Source organism: Apodemus sylvaticus, chromosome 17 (genome assembly GCF_947179515.1).
Source record: "Apodemus sylvaticus chromosome 17, mApoSyl1.1, whole genome shotgun sequence".
Taxonomy (NCBI): domain Eukaryota; kingdom Metazoa; phylum Chordata; class Mammalia; order Rodentia; family Muridae; genus Apodemus; species Apodemus sylvaticus.
In genome coordinates this window covers 2975138-2995870 of record NC_067488.1, presented here as the reverse complement: position 1 = coordinate 2995870, position 20733 = coordinate 2975138, and the positions used below count along the sequence as shown (strand labels likewise).

The following is a 20733-nucleotide window of genomic DNA, read 5'->3' as shown; positions in this document are numbered from 1 at the left end:
TGGCAGACTTGGCAAGGGTGGAATGCCCTGCTTCTGCCAATTCTCGAATGCTCTGCTCCTGTAGGTTCTCTAATACCCTGCTCCTGCTGGTTCTCTAGAGTGTATCAGAAGATGGTGTCCTTTCCGTGCCAGATGTGGTGCAGGTCTCCCACATACGACAGCAAGGGGTGGTGACAGGGGAGGAGGGAGGGTTAGAAGGGGTGGAAGGGGATAGGCAAACTAATACCCTGCTCCTGTTTGTTCTCTAGAGAGTATTAGGAAGTGGTGTCCTCTCTGTGTCAGATATGGTGCAGGTGTCCCCCATCCAGAGTGGTTGTACCAGCTTGCAATCCCACCAGCAGTGGAGGATAGTTCCTCTTTCTCCACATCCTCCCCAGTACCTGCTATCTTCTGAGTTTTTGATCTTAGCCATTCTGACTGGTATGAGGTGAAATCTCAGGGTTGTTTTGATTTGCATTTCCCTGATGACTGAAGATGTTGAACATTTCTTTATGTGCTTCTCCACCATTCGATATTCCTCGGGTGAAAAGTCCTCGTTTAACTCTGTACCCCATTTGTTAATAGGGTTATTTTGTTTTCTGGGGCCTAACTTCTTTAGTTCTTTTATTAGATATTAGCCCTCTGTTGGATGTAGGGTTGTTAAAAATCTTTTCCTAATTTGTTGGTTGTGGTTTTGTCCTATTGACAGTGTCCTTTGCCTTAAAGGAACTTTGTCATTTTATGAAGTCCCATTTGTTAATTCTTGATCTTAGAACATAAGCTATTGGTGTTCTGTTCAGGAAGTTTTTCCCTGTGCCCATGTGGTCTTCTCCAATTTCTTTTCTATTAGTTTTAGTGTGTCTGGCTTTATGTGGAGGTCCTTGATCCACTTGGATTTGAGCTCAGTACAAGGAGTTAAGAATGGATCAATTTGCATTCTTCTGCATGCTGACCTCCAGTTGAACCAGCACTATGTGTTGAAAAGGCTATCTTTTATTCCACTGGATAGTTTCAGCTCCTTTGTCGAAGATCAAGTGACCATAAGTGTGTGGATTCATTTCTGGGTCTTCAATCCTATTCCATTGATCTACCTGCCTGTCACTGTACCAATACCATGCAGTTTTTAACACTGTTGCTTTGTAGTACTGCTTGAGGTTTGGGATACTGATTCCACCAGAAGTTCTTTTACTGTTGAGAGTAGTTTTAGCTACCCTGGGTTTTTTGTTACTCCAGATGAATTTGAGGATTGCTCTTTCTAAGTCTGTGAAGAATTGAGTTGGGATTTTGATGGGTATTGTGTTGAATCTGTATATTGCTTTAGGCAAGATTGCCATTTTAACTATATTGATTCTGCCAATCCACTAGCATGGGAGGTTTTTCCATCTTCTGAGGTCTTCTTCGATGTTTTTCCTCAGAGACTTGAAATTCTTGTCATACAGATCTTTCACTCCTTTGGTTAGAGTCACGCGAAGGTACTTTATATTGTTTGTGACTATTGTGAAGGGTTTCTTTTCCCTAATTTCTTTATCAGTCTGATTACCATTTGAGTATAGGAAGGCTACTGATTTGTTTGTGTTAATTTTATATCCGGCCACTTTGCTGATGTTGTTTATTAGCTGTAGGAGTTCTCTGGTTGAGTTTTTTGGGTTGCTTAAGTATACTATCATATCATCTGCAAATAGTGATAATTTGATTTCATCCTCCAATTTGTATCCCTTTGACCTCCTTTTGTTGTCTAATTTCTCTAGCTAGAACTTCAAGTACTATACTGAATAAAAATGGAGAGAGAGGGCAGCCTTGTCTAGTCCCTGATTTCAGTGGGATTGCTTCAAGTTTCTCTCCATTTAGTTAAGAATGCTGTATATTGCTTTTACTATGATTAGGTATGGGCCTTGAATTCCTGTTTTTTCCAATACTTTGAACATGAAAGGATGCTGAATTTTGTCAAATGCTTTTTCAGCATCTAATGAAATGACCAGGTGGTTTTTTTCCTTGAGTTTGTTTATGTAGTGCATTACATTGATGGATTTCCATATATTGTACCATCCCTGCATCCCTTCAAGGACCTCCACTTAATCGTGGTGAATGATCGTTTTGAGGTGTTCTTTGGATTCAGTTGGCAAGAACTTTATTACATATTTCTGCATCAATACTCTTAAAGGAAATTGGTCTGAAGTTCTCTTTGTGGGATATTTGTGTGGTTTTGGTATCAGCATAATTGTGGCTTCATAGAAAGAGTTGGGTAGTGTTCCTTCTGTTTCTATTTTATGGAATAGTTTGAAGTGTATTGGTGTTAGGTCTTCTTTGAAGGTCTGATAGAATTCTGCACTAAAACCATCTGGTCCTCTGCTTTTTTTGGTTGGGAGATTTTTAATGGCTGCTTCTATTTCTTTAGCTGTTATGGAACCGTTTAAATGGTCTATTTGATCCTAATTTAACTTTAGTATTTGGTATCTGTCTAGTAAATTGTCCATTTCCTCCAGTTCTGTTGAGAATAGGCTTTTTTAGTAGGATCTGATCATTTTTTGAATTTCTTCAGTTTCTGTTATTTCTCCCTTTTCATTTCTGATTTTAATTTGGATACTGTCTCTGTGCCCTTTGGTTAGTGTGGCTAAGTGTTTATCTATCTTGTTGATTTTTTCAAAGAACCAGCTCTCGTTTTGGTTGATTCTTTGTATAGTTCTTTCTATTTCTACTTGATTTCAGCCTCGAGTTTGATGATTTCTTGCCTTCTACTCCTCTTGGGTGTATTAGCTTCTTTCTGTTCTAAAGCTTTCAGGTGTGCTGTTAAACTGTTAGTGTACGCTCTCTCCAGCTTCTTCTTGGAGGCACTCAGAGGTATGAGATTTCCTCTTAGCACTGCTTTCATTGTGCCCGATAAATTCACACATCTATGAATGTGGCTTCATTTTTATTAAATTCTAAAAAATCTTTGATTTCTTTCCTTACTTCTTCCTTGACCCAAGGTATCATTGAGTAGAACATTGTTCAGCTTCCATGTTTTTGTGGGCTTTCTGTTGTTTTGTTGATATTGAAGACCACTTTTACTTCATAGTGATCTGATAAGAGGCATGGGATTAATTCCATCTTCTTATATCTGTTGAGGTCTATTTTGTGACCCATTATATGGTCAGTTTTGGAGAAGATACCATGCTTTGCTGTGAAGAAGGTATATTCCTTTGATTCAGGATGAAATGTTTTATAGCTATCTATTAAATCCATTTTGTCCAAAAACTTCTGTTAGTTTCACTGTATATCTTTTAGTTTATGTTTCCCTTATCTATCTGTTGAGTAGAGTAGGGCGTTGAAGTCACCCACAATTATTGTGTGAGGTACAATGTGTGCTTTAAGCTTTAGTAAAGTTTCTTTAAGGAAGGTAGGTACCTTTGTATTTGGAGCATAGTTCTTCAGAATTGAGAGTTCTTCTTGGTGGTTTTTTCCTTTGAAGAGTATAATGTGTCCTTCCCTGTCTTTTTTTATGACTTTTGGTTGATAGTTGATTTTATCTATTATTAGAATGGCTACTCTAGCTTGTTTCCTAGGACCATTTGCTTGGAAAACTGTTTTCCAGCCTTTTACTCTGAGGTAGTGTTTGTTTTTGACACTGAGATGTGTTTCCTGTATGCAGCAAAATGTTGGGTCCTGTTTATTTATCCAGTCTGTTAATCTATGTCTTTTAGTTATGGAATTGAGTCCATTGATATTAAGAGATATTAAGAAAATGTGATTGTTACTTCTTGTTATTTTTAATGTAATTTTTATGTTTGTGTGGTTATCTTCTTTTGGGTTTGTTGAAAGAAGATTAATTTCTTGCATTTTCTAGCGTGCACTTTCCCTCCTTTTGTTGGTGTATTCCATTAATTATCCTTTGAAGGGCTGGATTTGGGACAAGATATTGTATAAATTTTTTTTTTGTCATGGAATACCTTGGTTTCTCCATCTATGGTAATTGAGAGATTTGCTGGCTATAGCAGTCTGGGTTAGCATTTGTGTTCCTTTAGGGTCTACATGATATCTGCCCAGGCTCTTCTGGCTTTCATAGTCTCTGGTAAGAAGTCCAGTGTAGTTCTGATTGGTCTACCTTTATATGTTACTTGACCTTTTTCCTTTACTGTTTAGTGCATTTGGTGTTTTAATTATTATGTAATGGGAGGAATTTCTTTTCTAGTCAAATCTATTTGGAATTCTGTAGGCCTCCTGTATGTTCATGGGCAAAACTTTCTAGGGAAGTTTTCTTCCATAATTTTGTTGAAACATTTACTGACCCTTTATGTTGGAAATCTTCACTCTCTTCTATACCTATAATCCTTAGGTTTGGTTTTATTTTGTCCTGGATTTCCTGTATGTTTTGGGTCAGAATATCGTTGTATTTTGCATTTTCTTTGACTGTTGTGTTAATGCTTTCTGTGGTATCTTCTGCATCTGAGATTCTCTCTTCTATCTCTTGTATTCTGTTGATGCTTGCATCCATGCTCCTGACTTCTTTCCTAGGTTTTCTGTGTCCAGAGTTGTTTCCCTTTGTGATTTCTTTATCGTTTCTACCTCCATTTTTAGATCCAGGATGTTTTTTTTTCAGTCCCTTTTCCTGTTTTGTTGTGTTTTCCAGTAGTTCTTTAAGGACTTCTCCCTGTTTACTTGTGTTCTCCTGTATTTCTTTAATGGCGTTATTTATGTCCTCTTGAAGTCCTCTATCAGCTTCATGATCTGTGATTTTAAAAGCAAATCTTGCTTTTCTGGTGTGTTTGGTATCCAGGACTTGTGGGTGAATTGGGTTTGAATGGTGCCATGTTGCCTTGTTTCTGTTAGTAAAGTTCTTATGTTTGCATTTTGCCATCTGGTTATCTCTGGTGTTAGTTGGTCCTGCTGTCTCTGGCTAGTGCTTGTCTCTCCTGTGTGCCTGAAAACCTGTCTCAGTACCCCTGGGTGACTGAATCTCTGGCACAGAGTGGCACTGCCCAGCTCCTGGGTGCAGGTGGGGCCCTAGCTGACCAAGTCCCAAGTGGTCTTACACTCTGGTGTTCCCTGCATTCCTGGCCTGCTCAGTTGCAGGAGTGAAGATGGAGGCGCCTTACCTCTAACTGTGGGACTCCCTGCAGAGCAGATGTCCCCTGGCAGGATAGGTGCACAGATAGCAATGGTATTGCCCCGCCTTTGGGTGCAGGTAGGGCCCTGGGGGACCATGTCCCAGGTGATCTTACACTTGGGTGTTCTCCACGTTCCTAGCTGCACCTGTCTGCTCAGTCACAGGAGCAAAGATGGTGGCCCACTGTTGTACTTTTTAATGGACAATATATAGAATTGATTTTCTCAAAGGAAGAATGAATAATTGAGTAAGCATTACTGGTCTGTTTTATATTAATACTTATATCCCAATGTACCCAATGTTTTATTTATTTTGTATGTTTTTTTTTTTTACAATGCAGCCATTGCCCCCATGTCCCCTCTCCCACAGTTCCTCATCCCATTCCTCCTCCCCCATCTCTGAGATGATGGTCCTCCCTGCAACAGGCCTCCCTCCATAATACTTGAGAAGTGCCTGGTTTCTTCTTGTCAAGAGTAGCAAATGAGCTGCTTTAGAGATGCTTTCCAAAATGCAAACTCCTTGTTGGTGCCACACAGTCCTTCACTAGGCCTTTCCAGGTGGGATGGGGTTGGCCTTCTTCTCACTCTGGCTGGCGGGCACCACACAGCCCGTTCTTGCCTTCTCTGCAGGTCTAGGCACTGCTTGCCTCCTGCGTGCTCACAGCTGCCGTCTGCAGAAGAGATCTGCTTGGTGTTTCCTAATTTTATTTTATGTTTTTAATATAGACATATTTCACAGTTAGGCTAACGGTAGTGAACACCATAGCATAGAAGATAATCTGTACCCTGTGGCTACTTTGAAAAAGTTGATGGTCTTTCTTTCCTGACAGCCTCATTGTCTGGTGCCTTCTGTTCTCATTGAGCTCTGGTGATGGGTGATTTGTCTCTCTCCTGTGCAGTCATTGAAAGTGAATACAGTACACAGTTTTAGGACCTCCCTGCTTCAATATCGAGCATTTGGTATGTAAGTGATTTAACAGTCATGCAGTCAGGATTTTCAGAGTAAATAATTTCCATTCCCATTACTGTCTCCTGAGATTCATGAGTGTATGCAAGAACATGATACTCTTCTCATGGATTTAGAGAAGCTTAAACACCAAGTTAAAATGTCAAGATAATTAAAACATTTTGAGACTTAAATTTTTGTAGTCACTGGCGAGCAAATAGTTCTCAATTTATAATACCAGCAATTCCACAATTAATTAATTAGATATTTTTATACAATTTTTATGCAAGCTTTTATACAAATGCACTGAGTTTTATTATATGGTTTTATGTTTATTTCCATATGAACTCTAATTTTAACCCAACTAGCATATTAGTGAGTAGAATTAAAAATAATATGCCAAGTTTTTACATAATAAATTATAAAAACTTTAAAGTGATGACAATTGATAAGATATTAAAAAGAATTCTTCTTGCAGCTATGAATGTTTCTTTCTACCATCCAGTCCATCATGTGCCCAGTTACATGGCGTTCCTGTTGGTTTGAGGCTCTAACATTGAAACTTTATAGCCTGGCATCATCTTTATGTATGTGTGTTTCTGTTGGGCAAATCACTAGTGTCATTTTCTTATGTATACTTCCTATAAATAAAAAGCGACTACAGATTTTAGAATACTCGCTATCCTTTTTCAAAGAACGTGAGTAATGTGTCTCAGTAGGCCTTAAACCAGACCAAACCAACAAAAAACATTTGTGTTAGGAGGGACAACCAGTCTTACACCAGAGCATTTTCCTCACAGTCAACAGAAAGTGCATTTAAGTTGGAATTTCCAAATGTATATAAGAATGAGATACAAAAAAATCATGGCTTTTAATAGTTTGGTTGGTGTTAGGTAAACTGAGTCAGGCTCCGGCGCTGTGTGTGACCAATGACTGCTCTGCAGCCACCGTGCAACCCCCAGTGGCATTCACAGCCTGTGGCCATAACAGTGACTTCTTCCCGCCTTTTTTTCTTTTCCTCCCTTTTTTTTTTTTTTTAAACTAATTGGCTCATGTTTAGTTTACTGAAAGTCATCTGGACTCAGTACAAAGCAAGTGACCTGCATTGAGTTAGTGTAATTGTAACACAAACAGAAGATTGCATAGTTTTGGTCTTACACAGGAAAGGAGAAAGTTGGAGAGATTTTCCTGTTTGATAAATAGAGACTGGAGCTACAGGGCCAGACTTGCTTCATACTTGATTTTACCTTCATGGTTTTTGTTAGACTAGTATTTGGATTTTTAGGTACTTGTTCCCTGTTAGAAAGATTGTTTTACTTTTTGAAACTCCAGTGAATGTTTTTTTCTGTTAATCTTTCAAATGCTATATTCAGTTGTGAATCTAATTCCTCTTTAATCATAGTTAATAGTGTCTAAAAATTGTTTGTCTTTACCATGAATAACATTGAAGCATATCTTCAAATGCTATTAATTAGCTTTAGGTAGTCTATATTACATTCTGTTTCTTTTTTAATTTTTTTATTTGATATATTCTTTATTTACATTTCAAATGATTTCCCCTTTCCTGGATCCCCCCTCCCCGAAAGTCCCATAAGCCCTCTTCCCTCCCCTTGTTCCCCCATCCACCCTTTCCCACTTCCCTGTCCTGGTATTCCCCTACACTGCTGCACTGAGCCTTTCCAGGACCAGGGGCTACTCCTTCCTTCTTCTTGGGCATCATTTGATATGTGCATTGTGTCTTGGGTATTCCAAGCTTCTAGGCTAATATCCGCTTATCAGTGAGTGCATACCATGGCTGTTCTTTTGAGACTGGGTTACCTCACTTAGGATGATATTCTCCAGTTCCATCCATTTGTCTAAGAATTTCATGAATTCATTGTTTTTAATGGCTGAATATTACTCTGTTGTGCATATATACCACATTTTCTGTATCCATTCCTCCGTTGAGGGACATCTGGGTTCTTTCCAGCTTCTGGCTGTTACAAACAGTGCTGCTACAAACATAATGGGGCATATTACATGCTGGGGAATCCTCTTGTTGTATGCCCAGGAGTGGTATAGTGGGGTCCTCCGGAAGTATCATTCCCAGTTTTCTGGAACCATATTTCTGAGGAACTGCCAGACTGATTTCCAGAGTGGTTGTACCAGCTTGCAATCCCACCAGCAGTGGAGGAGTGTTCCTCTTTCTCCACATCCTCACCAACACCTGCTGTCTCCTGAGTTTTTGATCTTAGCCATTCTGACTGGTGTGAGGTGAAATCTCAGGGTTGTTTTGATTTGCATTTCCCTGATGACTAAGGATGTTGAACATTTCTTTAGGCACTTCTCAGCCATTTGATATTCCTCAGGTGAAAATTCTTTGTTTAGCTCTGTACCCCATTTTTAATGGGGTTATTTGGCTCTCTGAAGTCTACCTTCTTGAGTTCTTTGTATATCTAAAAATGGTTTGTCTTTACCATGAATAACATTGAAGCATATCTTCAAATGCTATTAATTAGCTTTAGGTAGTCTATATTACATTCTGTTTCATAAAGTTAATATCTGTTTGCCAAGGATCAATAGAGCTAAAGAATTCAAATACAATTTTAAATAATGTTTTTTTTTTTAAAGAAAGATTTAGCCCAATGTTCAGACCTGAAAATATACATGCAATTGACTTTTTATAGACTGAGCAGGTTATTTCTTAGGAATATTTGTATATACATATATGCATGTGACAATGAAGTAAAAGGCCATGTGTTTGAGAGTAAGGAGGTATTTGGAGGGAAGAAAGAGGAGGGAAATGATGGGGTTATATTATAATCTCAAAAATAAAAGAAATAAAAAAAATTATATGATTCAAAGGAAAGCAAGCCAGGGTATATATTTTACAATTTTAATTGTATGTCCTTGATCTAAAAATTAGGTTTTACTTGACATTCTAAGTTATATTCTGTGTAATTTGTGCCCTTATAACACTGTAGGGTACAAGAACTATTACAAGGTTCAGTTCTTCATGGATATCAACTTAGCTTGTACTTTTTCTTTCACTACTTATAAGTCTTCCTGTCTTTTGTTGTGTGTGTGTGAGAGAGGGCTGTGTGGGGAGAGGGAAGGCAGGGCCAAGGATTGAGACTGAGAAGTTGACATTTGTGACAAATCTCAACCTTTAGGCTCCTTCTACTTGATGCCTGTAATGTGAGTTCTTATTAACTGTAGCCCCTGTTTTATAAGTATTTCCTTTGCCTATTAAGTTGTGTCTCAGTAGAACAGGTACTGGGACCCATTTCCTATCCTTTTAATAACATGATCATCATTGATATCTAACTAGTGACTAACATGAAGCAGACTCAAATATTAATTAAAAGTATTAAAAGGAATGAAATTTATTTAAATTAGTATTGAAAAAATCTATATTCTAAACACCATTTAAGTACTAAATAATCAAGTACGTGTTTGTGTATTATAATAATTGCAGTGGTAGAAACTAGATGTTCTATTTATTGTTATATCACCTAGAGAACGGTAAGTTCTACTTCTGTCATAATGAGAATACATGTAGTCTTTATCATGAAGAGTTAGGTTAAATGAGATAACTCATGTAAAGTTCTTCAGGGGAATTGTCCACACATATTGATTTTTTCTTTATTATTTTAGAAGTTCTTTGGAAACATAGAATGTACATTGATTTTTTTTTTAGAGATGTGTGGTTTTATATTGAGAATTCCTAAAAATAGCAATATTCCAAGAGAATATTGAGGGTTGAGTAATTAGATAATAGCCCAGGCAAAGATTCTATAAGCCATGTTAAGACATTCATGGTTCAGAAATGATGGAGAGAGACTGCTGAGGACCTGAGGGCAGGGAGGATCACAGCCTAGGCTGCCGCAGATGAGCATATGAAGGGAGGTCTGGGTCATCAGGCACTGTGTCAGTGTTATGGTGTGATAACAGTAATAAGTATGTCATTATTAGTGAGAATTGTGGACAATTCTTACTGATGATATACCACATACCAGGTACTTCAATGTTAATCTCAGTTTGATGGCTGTTATTCTAAAGGCTTGCTTTCCAGCAGCCTCTGGGGGCTTGTAAGAAATATGAGTTCATCTCTGGCTGAGAATTTGAAATTCTTAGGGTGAATTTGGTGGTATCCATCAAACAAGAAAATTCTGTTGCATGATAAAAATTTAAGAACTGTTCTTACGTATAGTTCTATATACTAATGAGAAAACCATGTTTATTAATGCCTCAATAGTGCTACTGTTAATTATCTGTTTATATATGTGTGTATATATATATATATAATATATATATATAAAGTATAGTTTATCAAGTTTCTGATCAGCAACCTCCATAATTATTATCTCGTTGTGTAGAAGGCAGAGTAACCTGATGGCTGAGATAGGCTGATAGACTTTGGAGATAGACTGCCTGGGTTCAGTTTACAGCTCTGCCCTGTATTTACAGAGTATGTAAGAACATTACTTAAACTTCTGATCCTTTAATTTTCTTGTGGAATATAAAATGGAGAAATATTTCCTCCTAGGATTCTGGTGAAAGTGAAAGAAATAGTTCTTTCTAGGGTATTTAGTATTTTGCCTTGTAAATCGATGTACTATATACATATATATCTAAACATACATAATGAAAAATTAGAAAAAAATTTAGAAATATCCTAAAGATGGATTGTTCATCATTGAAAATATCAGATCAGTGCTTCTTTGGGCCTTAACTTCATTGCCCTCTCTCTTTCTCTTCCCGTTTGCTGAAACGGTACTGTCTGCCCTGCCCTCCTGCCCTCCTGCCCTCCTGCCCTCCTGCCCTCCTGCCCTCCTGCCCTCCTTTCCTCTCTCATAGAACCTCCAAGATTCAGGTGCCTCTGCCTGCAGCTCTTCTTACTTCTCCTTGAGTAGACTTTGACTTTTTCCACTGCTCTCTTGCACCTGTTGACAGAAGATCTTTTGCCATCCTTAACTCTTTTGACCTCGTTGATACCTCATTTCTTGATTCCCCTACCCCCATGTCTGTCAATCTTGAGTCCTATACTCATTTTTAGTTCCTGTCTAGATAATTATTTTTCTATACTGTTGAGAAACTTCAAATCTAATATTCATACATTTGTTTTAACCTTTAATATCATATTGTTTTTTATGCAAGCAGTTGCCAAATTGAACAGTCTAGAAATCATCTTTCACTATTATCTTTTTGCTTTTAGTCACCAAGTTCTATTGACATTTTCTCCTTGCCCAGTCTCCATAGCTAGAGATACTTCAGATTTCTATTACTTGGCACCTACTAAATGTATTACTCCTTTAAGAGTTCTTTATTTCCATTTTTCAGACTTTGTATTTTCCCTCTGCATTTCCACATCACTCTAACTAGTAATCCTCCATCTTCCCTTCTGCAGAGTAATGCTTACGACATTGCTAGATTGATCAGTTCTAAGTCACACAGACCATCTTGTTCCCTTCCAACCTCCCCATCAAGACGCAGTTTTACAACTCTGAGGCTAGTTATAGTCAGATTCTTTAGACTATTACAGAAGGCCTTTGGCTCTGAGTACTTTTCCATTTATGTGCTGCCGCCTTTTATTTTAGCCACACTTTATTTGTATGTGGTTCTAGGTTTTTATCTTTGCCCCCTTTCTGCTCAGTGTTATATTTTTACCTACATTTTCTTCCATCTCTAAACAGTCTCCATTGAGACCATCCTGGGCTTTCCCAGTACCCAGTAAACCCTAAGCTCCGACATCTCATTGTATTTGGGTGATTTCTCTAATTATGAATTTATTGACACAGATGTACATCAGCTAGAGAAATTTTTTATAAAAGTAATGCAGTGTTTTGTGGCATACAGGTATTAATGAAGTTATTGCACTTGTATAAAATAGGAGTATTTTGTTTTTCTTTGTACATGTAATAACTCAGAAGGGAGACATGTCTGTGTTCATTATGTGACTTCTTATGAGAGACCCTTGAGAGGAGGAGGAAGAGGAGAGTGGGCCATCAGACTCTCACCTGAGAGTCTGTCTGCACCCTTCTATCCTTCCCCCACCACATGTCCTTCTCCAATTGCATGTGACTTCATGGTGTGGGGAGATGATTGAGAGACTGTGGGATGTTAACAAGGGCAGGTCTCCATCTGTTCAGACGTTGAGAAGTGGATATACTTAATGCAGTGAGCATTTTTCATAGCCAAGCTTCTATGTGTAACCCCCCCCCCCCAACACACACATACACACTCTCACACACTCATGCCCAATAAACTCATTGACTTCCCAACTTGAACTTTGGTACATCCTACTTAACTTATGGCAGATGACCTATAAGGAACAGGGACTCAGTTTTTCACATGTCTACAGGGAGAGTTCTTACAACAATGGTGTAAGTCATTAAATGTGATACTGTACACGTGTAACCACAACACCTAGAGGGTGGAGGCAGGAGGACCAGAGCTCAAGGCTATTTTAGATACATGGCAAGTTTTAAGCTATCCTGGGCTACATGAAACCCTATTGTGCATGTGCGTGCGTGCGTGCATGTGTGTGTGTGTGTGTGTGTGTGTACACATAATGGAACTTGAAGGAAAGAGGAGCAGTATCTACTTCATCAGTTAACTAACAGCTTGAGTGCTGCCATGTGTGCAGGCCTCACTGAGGCCCCGCATGAATGAAATCAAAAGAAACGAGAAAAGGGAATAGTGTTACACTTTTCTTTTTCTCTGACAAAATGTTTCTTTTGTCCGTTTTATACTCATAATTCATCATATTTTATTTTTAGCCTGGTTTAGTTTTGAGAAATAAAAATGGAAATCCTTTAGGTTAGCATCTGAAATGCTAATTTTAACTTTACTATGGCACTTGTCCAATAGAATCTGTTAAAAATTTTCCTCTAGGTCAGATCTAAGTTGAGAAGAATGAGGTAACTTTAATATGAACCCAGATTGTAATACAGTCTTTCTCTCCAGTGAGTTGGCAAACTCGCTGTTCCATTTGTATTTTGAATTGGGGAAGCTGAGTTAATATGGATGTTTGCCAATGACAGCAAATACTGGCAAGATTGCCCTGATCTCTGTGCTTAATTATGTGGTTTTATTATCACATTTTTTACATATTTGTTGGTACTTACTAGTCTTTCAAGGTGGATCGACTTGTTTGCCAGTGACTCATATAAATTTTATTCTTTCTGAAGTTAATCATTTCCTGCCAAGTCTTCTATCTTCTTAAGAAGGCCAGCTTACGTGTGTGTTTATGTATGTATATGTGTATGTACATATATTATACATTTTATTTAGCTATCCAGTTTCATCTCTGCAAGATTTTATGTATTTTAAGTCCCCCTGATAAAGGCTAAGATGTAGGTATAGTAATTTATTCACTATTTATTCATTTGTCTTTTAGTGCTGGGAATCGAACTCAGAGCCTGGGTGAGCGAGGCAGACAGCTTACTGCTGCCGAGTTGCCCTTCCAGCCTGTCTCGTTTGTAAGTGCTTTTTCTCACAGTGTTTTAAGCATTGAGATATAACAACAAATGAAATACATCCAGCCTTTTAAAAGGTGCTTATATAACAAGAGAAAGGCATTAATTGCATATGCACAGATTTTAAAATGATAATCAGGTTTCTAACTGTAGAGGGGCACAGGATGACAGATGTGTCAGTGTTATTCCATGTACACAGAGAGGCGAGAAAGGCGGTCTGAAGGGGCTGCTGTTAGGGTTAGCACAGACAAAGGAGGAAAGTAAATAAATAAATAAACCATGCAGACCTTTGTTGAAAGAATGTTTCCTTTCGAAGAAGGTAAATGGAGTATTTGGTGTAAGGACCAGCAGTGGCTGAGCGACTGAGCCAGGCTAGATGGGAGAGACAGGTGCTGTACAGGAGCTGTAGAGGACCAGTACCCCTGGCGTCCTTCATAAGCCATGGTCTGCCGGTCAGCTTTTACTCTGAGACTTGTAGCCATTGGAAGATCTTAGCCAGAGGAATGCTGTGCTCTGATGCTGGATTTAAATGAGCTTTCTTTGTATTGAGGAAGGTTAGTAGCCACATAAGGGCACAAGCAGGGAAAATAAACAGTGATCAGTAGATCAGGTAGGAGCTGGGAGGGGCCTTGAGCTGTGGTAGTAAAGGTATTTTGAAGTTGCTGTCAGACCCTGGATGGATAGATATATTGGTTTTATTTTCTCATTGTCCAGATGTGTGATGTGATAGAAAGACAGACATAATTTTTGTCTTCAATTCTTAGTTAGATCCCTGGAATTATGAAAGTGAAAACTGTTAAGCTTAGTTGTAAAGTGTTTCCTCTGTGTTAATTTCTTAAGACATCTGACCTTAAAGTGTTTTAGCTGTAGACCATTTTCATCCCTTCTACTAGGAAATAACAAAGATCTATTAGAATGACCTCTCCTGGAGTTTTCAGGCTCGTAAGACACGTCCTGCTCAGGCTGCCCCAGTTCTTCCTTAGTTTGCCTACTATAATACCCTGTGCAGGCATCTACTGGAGGAGCTCTCTTAAATCAGTGAGTGGAGCTCTGAAGTCTGTTGCATTCGGGTACCAGAAACACTCTTTTCTTCTTCACAGCTATATAATAGAGGCTGATTTTTTTTCTGGCCTCACATTATCTCCCTTCATCTTTCTGAAAATTTGTCAATTACATGTATTTGGAACTATAATCAACAGCTATTTGAAACTTGTGATAGATGAGAGATTATTATTTATGCTTCTCTCACTGAATGATCTGCCTTTCTACTGAACTGGGATGGATTGACAATGCCGAGTTTGATGTGGTGTAGGAAGGATGAACTGTTGTAAAAGAGAAGCATGGACCCTTTCTGCAAGGGCAGCCAGCACTGAGAGCCAATATTTGGAGGCTGGTAGAGATGGGACTTGGGGAGAGAAAAGGGAAGTTAAGGGGTGGGAGTGACAACGTTGACTGGAAAATCTGCTCTCAGGGCTGCATCATACATATGGTGTTCTGCCTCTCACTCTCAGTCAGTTTAGGGTTTAAATCTTTACCTCAAGGCTGTTTCTTTTGACCCATGGATTATTTAGAAATTTGCTCTTTAGATTCCAAGTATTGGTGCTTCTGCTATCTTTCTAATAAGATATCTAGTTCAATTACAATGTGGCAGGATACTCTAGGAAGTCAGCTCTTTTAAATCGGTTTGTGTGTGCTGTGTCTCAGGATGTAGTCTTTCTCGGTGTCTGAGCACTTGGTACCTGCACTCCAGGCAGACTCTAATGACAGCGAGGCCTGCAGGACGGTGGATTGAGGTCCTGTGTTCTTCACTCAGCTCTCCACTGGTGCTGCTGTTGTCAGAGGATTTTGAAGTCTAGTAACTACAGCCAAGTTGTCTTTTTCACTTTTTACATTATTTCATCCCTTTGTTTTCTGTATTTTTCCTCAGGATTTTGGTTTCTGTTTTCTTGCCTTCCTGTGTATATCTTGCCTTCCTGAATGTATTTTTGTGTTCCATTTTGATTTATCCATAATGTGTATGAGTTTATCTCTTTTAACAGTGTAGGTGACATATAGAACCCTAATTTCATTTTTGTTCTCTTACTTTCTCCCATGTTTTAATAATGTCTTCATGTATTAATTTTTTGTTGAAATTATGAAAAATAATTTCAAAAACTCAGGTAAAAGGAGAATCTGTTGTACTGATTTAAGCTATATTCTACTTTCTTTCCTGATATTTCACATTTTCTAATTACATATTTTTCTTTATTTAGAAAAGAAGGCTTCAGCCTTCTTTTAGGATAGAGCTGTGATGATTTTGTTATGTTTTCTTACCTTCGAATCTTTTGATTTCTGTGCATCCATGAAGGGTAATTCTGCTGTCTGTTGTAATCTGCTGACAGTTGTAGTTAATCTCTCTCTCTCTCTCTCTCTCTCTCTCTCTCTCTCTCTCTCTGTTTTGTTTTTTTTTTTTTAAATTTGGTTTTTCGAGACAGGGTTTCTCTGTGTACCCCTGCCTGTCCTGGAACTCACTCTGTAGACCAGGCTGGCCTCGAACTCAGAAATCTACCTGCCTCTGCCTCCCAGAGTGCTGGGATTACAGGCGTGCGCCACCACCACTGCTGGCGTAGTTAATCTCTTTGTGCCACTCCAACACTCATGGTTTCTGATAAGAAACCAGCCGTCATTTCATTTTCCATTTAAAGGTAAGGTCTCATTTTTGTGCACATTCAAGATTGGTTTTTGCCCACAGTCTTTGATTTTCTGAAATTTAATATGTTTTTCCGTGAATTCTATTTTTCTGTCTGTCATTTGTACAGTTTCTGAACTGTATAGGCTAAATCTATTCCGCCAAATGTTAGAATTTCTAGTGAATTTTTTTATTAACTGAATTTTCTCTGCAACAGTTTTGTACATGTGTGTACTGTATCTGACTCTTCATGTACCTACCACCTATTTTTTCTTTTTTTCTTTTTTTTTATAGTTTAGTGTAATTTTAATAGCAAACTTACAGGAACAGCACAACATTAAAAACATGCACTTGCATGCAGGACAGACAACTCAGTTAGAAAAGTATAGTGAGTGAATGGAATCTATTGTATGATAAAAATGCTACAAACACCATTTAGTTACTGTCAATAAGAAATTTACTTATTTTTTAAAAATCCAAATGCTGGCTGGCATTGTCCAGAAAATTTTAACAGGTTTATTTATAATTGCTATAAAGTTGAACTGTTGAAATGTGTTCACTGAAACATTTTGCTTGTATTAATGTTTTACATCTTGCATTTATATTAAAAATTCACACACAAGTGAAAGTGGAGAAGCTGTCAATACCTGACTCTGTCTCCTTGTTTCCACTCGCAATCACCTTTTTTCATCCTCGCCAGCTTCCGCCAGCCCTTCCTCTACGTTCTTAAACATCCTTTCCCACACTCATGTCTCTGTTTTGCTTTGCGGCCCACTGGATTTACTGAGAGCTGTCTGGGCTGCATGGGTCTGGAGCTAGAAATTGGAGGAGGCTGATGAACTCACTAGTAGATGCAGAACTGAAGACAAGACCTGTCCCTCCCCTAAACTCCCCCAGTAGCAGTAAGGGGAGGAGTGGAGTCTGCACAGTCTGGGCTTTGGTTGTCTGCTGGTTGTCTGGTCTTTTGCAGATGTAGTGCAGGCAGCTGGATGTGTTGTGAGATTAATTGCAATGCTAGCTATTGTGGTTTAAAATACATGACGTGTATCTTTTCTGCAACTCCAAAAAATTGAATGCTGGATGTTTTTTTGACTTGGTCCCAGAGAAGTTCCTGGACTCTCTCCATCCTCTCCAGCTCTTTCTCTCACCCTCACCCTCAGGAACCCAAGGCAAGGTTCCCCTGTGCTCCTTTCAGAGTTATTCATTCTATCGTTCTGTCTGCTAGCTTGCTGGCTCTTTTTTTTTTTTTTCACTAGATCTTTTCTGTCTGGCTTGGCAATAAGTGCCCTTGAACTATTATTTATAGTTGTTAATTGAGGCAGTTTTCTTGCGGTTTCTGCTTTTAAAATATTGTAACACCTCTATTAAAAACATCTGTTGTCTTTGGTCAGTGAAGTTGTATGTAATCTTCCTGGTTCTTGAATAGGATGAGGAATTTTTAGTTGAAAATTGAACATAAAAGGTTTTTACTCTCCAAGTCTCATGTAAACTCTATGCTAGATATACTTGTTTGACATTGCACCAGTTGGGGGCCAGTAGAGTTTGCACTTGAGCCTCCTTGCTTGGCCTTGTGGACCCCAGAGGCAGGAGTGGCTCTGTTGCTGGCTGGGTGGAGTCACAGTTCTGCCTCTTCCTGGAGAGCCATTGCTTGGTGATTGCTTTACTGTTGGGTGATAGTGAAAGTCCTGCTGGGTATGTAGACCTTCTCCACAGGTAGAGCAAAGGGCGCTGATTGCTGCCAGGCTGAGGTAGAACTCCAAGCTCCCATGGTTTCTACCCACTGGAGTGGCAAGATGTTCACAGAAGGCTGGAAGTCTTCACTCCATTCTTGGTCTTTTCCTCAGAAATCCTGTGGTGCCCTTTTCAGTTTCATAAAGGTGGAAATGGAGACTGTCCCTCATTACTTATGAAATGCATGGGTGGGATTGTGGGTTCTTGCCATCCGTGCATTCTGATTGTTTAGCTATTTATGTGTAATACTGTAAAATAGAGTGAAGTGAAATATATCTATAACATAGATAAATATCTGCCTTTTAGGTAACAAAATAGGTGTCAACAGATGCAGCCTGGTCACGGCTGGTGAAAGCCTGCCCTGAGGTAGTGAGCTTTTGTACGTCTCCCTCATTCCTCTGCTTTCTGTTTTCAGTCTGTAAAACTGGTGTATTTCTCTAAGTTTGTGCTTCCAACAGTGAGGTTTGGAATGGATCCTTGATCCTCTTACTGTGAAAAATGATAATTAAAAAAATGTTTCTCAGGTAATAAGAAAAATGCTTGCTCTGGTTCACAAGAGGGTTTAAAGAAGATGATGCAGTTAGAGATTGCCACATCATTTATTTTTTTCTTTTAAAACAACAACAACAAAACTGTTTTCACTGTATCTTTTACTAAGATATGGATTAAAGCATTTCCAAGGTAAGATGGAGGAATTATGGGAGACAGATTGCTTTCCTCTTAAACTTCTGCCTGAGTTCTTTCAATTTGCTGTTTCTTTTTGGCCTAACCTAAAGTTATTACTTTTTTCCTATCTCCTACTTCTTGGCAGGTTGAATTTTCAACTTACCTGTCTTAATATTTTTTCTCTTAAATACTAATAAAATTCTTCCTGATATTCCTTTTCAGACTTAGAATCCACAGAAGGGAACCCTTTTCCTGATAGGTGTAGAGTTATACAACTGAGTGTCCTCTGATAATATAGGCAGATACTGTAGAGTTCAGTCCAGCTGAGTGTCTTTTGATAGTATAGGTAGATACTGTAGTACTCAGTCCAGTCCAGTGGCCACTCCCCACTCAGAGACAGAATACAGTACTGCTCTCCTCACTTTGCAGGCGAGGACTGATGTCTCCTGCCGGATGAGTGACTGTGGAAGTCCCTCTGACTCAACCTTCCTAGTTCCTCATGTTGTGGAACCTCCAACCAGAAATTTATTTTCATTGCTACGTCATAACTAATTTTGCTACAATTAAAAATTGTAATGGAAACTGTAATATAAATCCTGATATGCAGGATATCTGATATGTGACCCCTGTGAAAAGGGTCGTTTGACACTCCCTCCCAAAGGGGTCGAGACCCACAGGTTGAGAGACACTGCTCTAACTAACGCTGGAACAAACTGTGAGTTTCTAGTCCTGTGCTTTGCTCATTGTACTGTAGAAATTACAAGGCAGGAACAAGGGTTCTTCACACCCTTTTCACCCTTGATTTCTTTCAATCTGGCGTGTTTGCAGAGCTGGAGTTTTACACCTGGATGCTGGCATCTTTTGTACACAAACAACAAGGTCCAACCATTTCCCTGGTATGAAAACACTGCACTGGAGACTGCAGCCAGGGGCTGTGTTTCTCATGGCATTCAGCTAACCGTCATTTATTGTTTGCTCTTATTGTAATATTTTAAAAAAAGAGGTTATTACTTACTATATTTCCTTTTAAAAATCCCATCTTGATTTGACTGAGGTTGCTACCTGTATATTGTGTTCACTCTCACAATAGCCCTGCTGCTGTCCGTCGGTGCTCTCTCTCACCTCCCTCTCACTTGCTAGGAACACGGTCTTCTGCTCACATATCTGTGACTGTGATCCTGGCGTGCGCCTTGCTCCTGTGCATTCACAAATCAGTTGTATTAGCTAAGACACAGCTGTTGCTTCATTCCACTGCGATTATAAATCTGTGTGTGATAGCATCTTTGTGAAGCATCTTCTGCAAGCTGTGGCTCTATAGAGTCTAAAGCACAAGATTTCAGGCACGAAGCTAGGTAGGCATTTTGAAGCACATTTCTTTCTCTCCCCCCCCCCCTTCAGAGTACTTGTGATCAGGGAAATTAAAAAAAAAAATCCAAACTTAGTGCTGTGTTTAGTGTATAGTTAAGCAATATATTGTGTAGAAACAAGCATAGGTTAATCATATAATTTATTGCACTAACATTCTTGAATCAAATGGTGTTAGAGATAAGATCAGTTCTATGGCTCTAATGTGTGTCTGTGCTGTTTGGTTGGTAGCAGGGAATTTTAAGGCTAGCCACTGGTATCAACACTTTCTACAACAGGGGCTTATGACTTGACGTATACAAACCTAGAGATTCTTAAGTGGATCCTCCTGGTTGGTTGAACCCAGTAAAGACTGTGAGAAAATCTACGTCTGTTACTGATTTTTCTAAAAAGTTAAAGACAGAAATGAAAGACATAGCATTTTCCTGGAGACAGTTTAATAGACTTGCTTATTTGAACTGTATGCTCAATGTCCATGCTTGCTCAGTGCTTGTTTGCAAGTATGACTTGACATTATACCACTTTATGATAGTGCTGGGTAAATAGGAGTTAGAGTAAAGCTTCTTATCCTCCGGTTTCTAATAGCTACTGCCAGGTGAGCTTATATGTTAAGATTATCAGAAGATAAGGCTGCAGCTTATTGGCTCAAAGTTCAAAGGAGAAGCATTAGCTTCAAGGACATAAATCATTGGGCCTGTTATCTGCTAATTTGTAACAGAACAGTGGGGAACAGTGTTTATCTGGACAATCTGGTATCTCCCTGCAGTTGAGGTTAAGGTCAACTCTCCAGGACTCAGGTCTTTGGACTGTTGTCAGAGACGAGGTTGGGATGTGGT

The 20733-nt window shown here is 38.9% G+C and overlaps 1 protein-coding gene across 2 annotated transcripts in view; it reads left to right on the top strand.

The window, feature by feature from the left end:
- Stk3 (serine/threonine kinase 3) overlaps positions 1–20733 on the top strand; it is a 267772-nt gene that overhangs the window by 111481 nt on the left and 135558 nt on the right. The gene's annotated exons all lie outside the window — the stretch shown is intronic.